The following is an 8,594-nucleotide window of genomic DNA, read 5'->3' as shown; positions in this document are numbered from 1 at the left end:
ATATAAACTGTGTTTTTATACAAATTTGGTAGTTATATAAAAATCTTGCATGAAATACAGCGTCACTACCCGACTAGAAAAAGGTTAGGCTCAACCAGACCATGTATCTGGACCGGATCAGGATAGAATGAGGCATGCCAGATCAGGCAAGCTCTGTCAGGACCAGGTCTGGTCCAGACAAGGATAGCCTGATGTAAAATATAATCAAGTATGGTAAGGCATACTGGATCAGGACCCGGTCCGGTCCAGATCAGAATAGCCTGATGTAAAATATAATAAAGTATGGTAAGGCATACTAGATCAGGACCCGGTCCGGTCCAGATCAGGATAGCCTGAAAGAAATTACGCAAACTGAGCCTGAATCGCGCTATAAATGTTTTTAAGCGCACTTAGTATATATACATAATAGAAATAGTTAATTAGTAGTTAATTATTAAAAGTTAATAAATAAAATTTAATTAATTAATAACATAAAAATAAATAAAAATAATTAGTATCTAAAGTAAAAACATAAATAAATAATACATTGGAAAAAAAATATCATAAGAATTATGTTAAGTAACATATTTATAATATCAATACGCTTTTTTTGTTAACCTTTAATTAGGCGCGCCAATAAACTAACATTGTTAGTCGCGCGGGGTCTCCAGTTACCCCAAATTGATAGGTATGAAATAAGAAACATTTTAATTAATAATCAACTTTAATTGTTTTTGTTCTACTTATTTCTTATTAAACTTTTAGAAAAATACAAAAAAAATCTAGAAAGATATTTAGAACAATAGAAAAATGTGTTTTTTGTAAGTACTATTATAATTCAACAATTATCACAAACTTTCTTTGTATGATCGCCACAGATAAAATTGTTGCACTTATTGCACTTTGCGGTCGTTTTCCTGTCGCCTTTTCGTGGACAGATGTAGCACCTTCCTCTTTTTGCTGGGGGCAATCCTGTGTTGGACGTTGAAGGAGTCGCAGTCTCAGGTTCTGATAATCGCTTTTTCAAAGCACTAGGCAGAGACGAAACTATTGCTCGCGCTAATCGATGTGCTTTTACTAATTCTGTTGATAGTAACTTTAGGAAAATTCGTCTGTTTATAGTAACCTCATTGTTATTGAAATTAGAAAATAACAAATGCATTTATAGCAGACACGTTGAATAAATGAAAAAAGATAACCATAGGCCATTTCTTTGTCCGCCGAGCAACGTTATATGTGGAACACAGCTTGTCATTAATGTCTACGCCACCCTTTGTTTTATTATAGAATAAAATCATCTCAGGCTTCTTCAATTCTCCCTCCCAACAGATTTAAATTTGTCAGGTCGTCATGAAAACCAAATAACGTTGAGTGTACTTCAAGTCGAAGACTCTGCCTATTTTGGGCCATGTTGAAATAATTCTGTAAAAGATAAATAACTGTTAAAAAAACTTGATAAACTAAAAAAAGTCATCGTAGTTTATATGCATAGAGAAAAAGCAAAACGTAAAAGCGTTGTGTTTACCACACAAAAACATAAAAAATTACACAATTTCGTATTTTACATATATCTATAATTATGTACAGAGCGGTGGTAAATAGTTAAATATTTTCGAAATTGACATTATAAGGTGAAAAAATGTTTAAAAATCATGATATATAAATATTTACTTACCTAAATTTAAACTACACTATTAGTCGCGCGGGGTCGCCGCGACCCCAAACCCCTCCGTGCAGTGCTTGCGATCAACTCTGTGGCGCGGGCGAAACTGATTCGAGTGCAGACTAAAGAGTTAGGAAGCTAGCAAAAAAATCGGGTTGCCAGCTTCAATAGCTAAAAAAATAACTTAACTTGAAAATCACTTGGGGTCGCGGCGACCCCACGCGCCTAATTAAAGGTTAAACAATTTTTCAAGAACATACATTCGTGTTTTTTAAAAGGACCGGACCCAACCGGCTGATCAGGATGAGATGAGATTTCCTGATCTGGATCCGATCAGGAAATCTCATCTCATCCTGATCAGGCCCAGACCAATTATCTGCGTTACATGCCTTATCTAGTTCTGATCAGGCATGCCTGGTCCGGTCCTTCTAAGGAAGACGAAAAAATTTCTATTCGGGTAAGTCCTCACATGTTTATCATGTACGTAATCCTGTAAATTTATATTTTCAGACGGTTTCAATATCTTTTATGGGATTTTATTATACAAAAGTATCATTATTATTATAAATACCATTACCCAAAAAGGAAATGTTTACTTTGCGCAGTCGGAAACTAGGAGTTACAATTTTATGATACATTCTCGTGTTTAAACTGCGATGATATAAAACTATTTATATTAAAACAATCGATATTTTGGTATGTTTTCATGAAAATACTGAAACTGGTTACTGTACTGGTTTGACAAAATAAATAATAACAAGTGAGTCTGAGATTATGATCTCTGAAATTATCTGACCTTAGAGCTTAGACCTTATAATTTAATGATTGTTAAAGAATGTTAAATCTACAATATTATTTCGTAGCAAAAACTAAGGCTACTTAAAATTGACAATGTCTTCGTGTTCAATTACTTTATAAAACGTAGATGGTGCTATGTATACGAACCAACAATAAAAAAATAACGCATACTTTACGATAACCGTTGTGAAAATCTTTCGCATTATTTTCAATTTTCTGAGTTGTCTGTTAATGAAACCTTAACATCAAATCCTATTTGAAAATTTGTTGTAAAAGGCTTGGTATTTGATACACACTTCAGCCTATCGCAGTCCACTGTTGAACACAGGCCTTCCCAAGTTCGCGCCGAACATCCCGATTTTCCGCAATCCTCATTAAGCAACCACTTACAATCTTACGTAGATCGTCAGTCCAGCGGCCGTCGGCCATCGGCCCTGCGACACGGGCGACCAGCCCACTGCCACTTCAACTTGCTAATTCTGTGGGCTATGACGGTTACTTTCGTTCTCTCGCGGATAGTCTCATTTCTAATGCTATCTTTAAGAGAAACCCCAAGCATAGCCCGTTCCATTGCACGTTGAGCGACTTTAAACTTGTGGACCAGTCCCTTCGTCAGTGTCCATATTTCGGCTCCGTGTGTTAACACAGGCAGGATGCATTGCTCGAAGACTTTTGTCTTCAAGCATTGCGGAATCTTTGAAGTGAAGACTCGATATTGATAACTAAAATATTTTTTTTAAACAAGCAAATGAAATAATAATGCCAACATTGCATGAATCCTGGATAATTAGGATTATCGTTATGTAGTCCCCAGTTCTTAACAACTAGTATTGTTAAGGACAATTTAATGATCATAATGAAAACATTCTCATAATCCTAAACCACTATCCTTATTCTTAAACGTTGTGAAAGCTTTATTTTAGTTTTAATTAATGTTTATTATTATTATTTCCGTATTATTTATCATAACTTCTTGCATTGACTTGCAATATAAAGACTTATAAGATGAGTAACCACACAATTATATCTGTCTGACATGAACCTAACTTACATTTCAGCGACTCACTTATTGACTTTTTTAGAACAATTTTCAACAAGAATAAATTTAATGGTATTCATAATTATAAAAAGATAAGATCAATAAATAATCATTTTTATACTCAAATGCTAACAATTAAAACTTCAGTTCAGTTCTTTGCTTAATGGCTTTTAGTTGCAATTAAAACTTACCAATTACATTTTCATTTCAATTTCAATCACTGTCAAATTTATTCATTTTTTTAAATCTTTTTTCACTTTCTTAAATCATATTACTTTGAAGCGGTAAATAAAAATACTAAAAATAGATTTTATGTTGATATAAAATATTATATGAAAAACTGAGAACGTTAATTTCGTTCCTAATGATGGAAACTACATTTAGCTCTGTTTTTTTTTTTTTTTATAACGGATCAATTTGAAATTGTAATCGATTCGATCGATTATAATCGCAAATTAATACTTATTCTTTTTATAGATGCAGCCATATTGAAAATTGGCAATTGTATTGAATTATGTAAAGGCATGCGCGAACTACTAGCTACTTGTTGAGTCCAATCCATTCACTACGCACCGCGTCGCGCATTACGCCTCGCCAGAGGTTTATCTACCCTCATGTACCTGCCACGTAAAGGCTACTATTATTATATACTGTTCAACTCTATTTTTACATCGTTTATTTCTATTAACCTATCTTTCTTTCTCTCAAACATAATATTTATCTAAATAAAGTGTTGAAATATTTTATTTGAATGGATTAAAATAAAACTCTTTAGATTTTGGATATTATTTGTAAAATTATTTTAAAATTTTAAATTAAAATTATATGAAACTATAACAAATAATGCTCATTTCTTTACAAAAATTAAAATTAATGTTATTTTTTTTACGAAAATGAAAATTAATGTTATTTTTTAAAATATTTGGCTTTAACTTAACTGTGAATACTGCGTAAAAGAATCTTGTGTCTACAATACTGTTTCAAAGTATTTAGTACTTTAAATATTATGCATACAATCAAAATATTAGCTATAAATATACACATAAAATTGGTTTAGAGGTAATAAAGATAAAAAACTATATTACCTCTATCTATATAAATCATCCGAAATTCTGGACCATAATTAATCATTATAATTATTGTGAAACGAATTTCGTATCGAAATAGTAAGAGATAGACAGTTAAAGAATTTACGCATAATATTGAATCTAAAAATATCAATAATTATATACTTAAAATAACTTTATTATGACAATATTTACCGTGTAGCTAGGAAAACGCGATCAATACGGGGTGCGCGAGTGCCCACGCCCGCCCGCGCCTCGACCCTACCGCTACCCTCGCTGAAACTAAACCTGCCGCCCACTAGATGACCATGAAATCTTTCATACTACGTCAACCCTAATTAAATCGTTAAACTATAATTTTAATACACCATTAGGATTTTAATATAAATAGATCATACATCCGCCTATTTTTATTGATTTTTTTTTTTTTGGTTTTTGCATACTGGAAACCAAAAGCTAATATATATGCATTTAAATACGTATTTACGTAAATACAATGAATAAAATGAAATAAAACTAACGATAAGCATACAATAAATTTTATAAGTGTTATTTACCTTTTCAATAATAAGTACGATGTAATATCATTCGAACACAACACTTGAACAGAAAAAGTTCACTAGAACAGAGCTATAATTACAAAGCCGAACCGATCACGAAAAAGTGCGTTACAATATGTATTTTATTGTTAATTTGCGCTTAGAGGACGAAATATTCCCGTGTCGCGATCGCGGAGGTACTAGGCGAACTGGAACCTGGGACCCACCCCCCCGCGCCGCAGTCGCCCCGCGCAGTCTGCGCTTCGTCGATGAATGGAGCCGCTCGCTAGTACCTAGCTCCTATTTAAAGTCCCTTTTAACACTTACCTACATTTGTATTGTATCGGCTCCTGAATAAATGTCGATGAAAATAGACTATGAGCTTATAGATATAGTCGATTACGTTTTTTTCACTCGAGGCTTAACCACATATCCTCGTAGATGTAGAGTTGATTTTTTCTGTTAATTATAATGATTTTACCGACGAAGCTCGTACAGACAGTTTTCTCTTTGTGCAAAGTTAAAATATTACCCTTACTTTTACATTAGGATATTAAATGCTTTGACGTGTTCTAGTTTAGTTATTCTTTATATTTTTAAAATTTTAAAACTATGCTTTAAAAATATGTTTATTGTATGTATATATTTAAAGAAACTTATAAATTGTGGACACAAATTAGCTTTTATTTTAAAATTCTTAAGAAAGAGTACATTAATTAAATTCCCAAATAAATACAAGTGACATCATTATTCCTTCAATTTCCAAATACGTGATGCAATGTAATAATTAAACAATTAAAATTAAATTACGTAACAAACATAATTTTTACACTACTTATTTCTTTTCTTAAAATCTGTGTTTATTTATTAGAAAATTAATATACTCCTATGTAAGTCCATAGTAAAGTCGTGGGCGGACTAAGTCCATTCATATAAGAGAAAACCTGCTTGCCTAACAGTGGAACGTGAACAGATTTAGACTCTATATTACATAGCGATAGGACACATTTGATCTCAGAAGTGTGATCTATATTTGCCTGGATATATTGAATATACGGATGTTTTAAAGCTCTATTGTTTTATTATTATTAACTACAAAATGGCTAAAATTACTTAAACATTTTTAAAAATATTAATTTGTATATTATACAAAGAAAATTTTTAAAAGCGCTATCTATCGTGTTTTCTCAAAACTAATATAAGTTGAAGAACACAGTTTTATAAAATAAGGTACATGGTTTTTTCTCGCAAAACAAATATATCTAATCCTTGCAAGTACCAAACTACTAAGTATTCAGAATTGAACTCCACAGATGTAGCTATGACAGAATTGAGGCTTTTAAAAATTAATCAAATACTAAATTTTGTTATAATATATACTACATTTAATTCTGGGATAGCGAAACTAAAATAATGTACTAAATTTACTCGCTAAAATTTATTAATCTATATAATATGATTAACGTAACCAAAACATAGAGACATTCAGAATGTAGGGACTGTGCCATCTAGTTTAACTTTACTGAACTAACACAATATTCATTATTAGAAGAATTCTTATTTTTGGGCCAGGTACAAGTTTTTAAAATTGTTAATGGACGAACTACTTGTCATTCTATCACAGAGCATAGAATACCTAATACTTACAGAAACATTCTATTCACCCGTAAACACCTCTCACCTCTGCTGTTAGCTATTTATAGATTACTAAACAATGCATTAAGGTATAAACTTTGTGTAACAAATTCTCATTGCGACACAATCTAGCTGTTTAACTTGTAAATGATGAGGTGCGAAATAAAAATGCGGACCGTTTTCACATAACCTCAATCAATGTCAGCGATAGCTTAGTTCAACTTGAATTGCAGAGCTGTAATGCGGAACTAAAGCTAAACACCAAATAATTTGCATTATAAATTAGATTTTTACAACTATTTTGTATGTGTAATTTTTATTGGATTCATTTTATGTAAAGATCTAAATTCGGAAAATCATGAATTTGAAGCAAAGACAATGAGATTTTGTAGTTTGGCTCTATGTGTGTTTAGGCGCTAGGTACGTCTAGGGGGCTAGTAGTTCAAACTGTTTTTCTAATTCGTTTCATAATATATTACTTTCTTATATTTTTTGTTAATGTGTTTAAACACTTTAAGCTAAAAAATTATTTTTTTATCATAATTAATGTTGTAACGTATCAATTAATATTATAATAATTTTATGTACCTTCATGTAATTTTGAATAATATTTTATTAATATACTCTAATAATAATGGAGCAGGTTTATAAATATAAATATGTTGTGTATTATAAAGAGGGGATTAGGAGATAAAGATAAATAAAATATTATAAAATAAATCGAATTAAATAATTCTAATTGTTTTTTTTTTTTTCTTTTTTTTTTTTTTGTTACTTTGAGTTTTGTTTTACAAACCAGCTGCATACAGTAAATTGGTTAGATAGTTGTGGAAATGAAGATGTTACGAATTTTTGAATCACTAATCCGACCAACAATTTCAACAATTTTAACAAATGAGACATGATAAGACACTGTATTGATATACAGTTTCGTTTATAATAAATAAAGTTATTCCTTGGTCTGTCACTTAGTCTTAAAATAAGAAGATAAACATAGAGTGAAAACGAAGAAGTATAACTTTAAGACCATGCTCATCGCCCATCACTTATCACTTTAATCGTTTTGATATGTGTTATGAATATATTCTAGGGGTAGTTGGATGGTAGCCTATTATAATATTTTTAAAAATTAATAATATTTTATATAATAATATTTAAATACATAAATAAATATTTTATCAATATTCATGGTCCGTATGGAATTATCATGTTTCATTGGACTACTATTATATTGAGTTGATTATTTATTGTTAATTTGTTTTCAGCTAGTTGTTGTTGTTATGAAAATATTATAAGTAAAATTTTTATGTTCAGTATCAATTTCTTATAGGTAATAATTTTTACTCGATTTTGGACCAATGGATCTTACGTACATATTCAAATATACATCCTTTAAATCAATACGACAAAAAATCAATTACATTGACCGAACTATTTTCAAATATCCATTTTATATGTTGCAATCAATTTTTATTTATACCGAAGGTAATAAGTATGTTAGAACGACGGCAACACACCCGCATGTTCCGGATATCCATGGGCGAAGGTAACCATTTAACATCAAATGGATCCGGTCACTCGTTTCCCCCCTTGATATATAAAAAAAAATTATATCATAAAAAATTATATAAATGATCTATTCTGTAGGAAAAAAACAACTATTTTGTATAAGTCGGGTTATGTGTGTTGAAGAACCAGATACGAGTAAAATAACTGGTCTTATCGTAACGTTGACTAAACATAATATTCTTTATCTCAAAATTATAATATATTAACTATATTATCATAGTAACGTAATGTATATTATCATAGTAGGTGAGGTATCTATTAACCAGTTGCCGTTACGAAATAAAGCTATTTATCAGTATTTTGTA

The sequence above is a fragment of the Melitaea cinxia genome, chromosome 4 (genome assembly GCF_905220565.1).
Source record: "Melitaea cinxia chromosome 4, ilMelCinx1.1, whole genome shotgun sequence".
NCBI classification, from domain to species: domain Eukaryota; kingdom Metazoa; phylum Arthropoda; class Insecta; order Lepidoptera; family Nymphalidae; genus Melitaea; species Melitaea cinxia.
The sequence above is the reverse complement of the archived record's forward strand: the minus strand, read 5'-3'. Positions refer to the sequence as shown.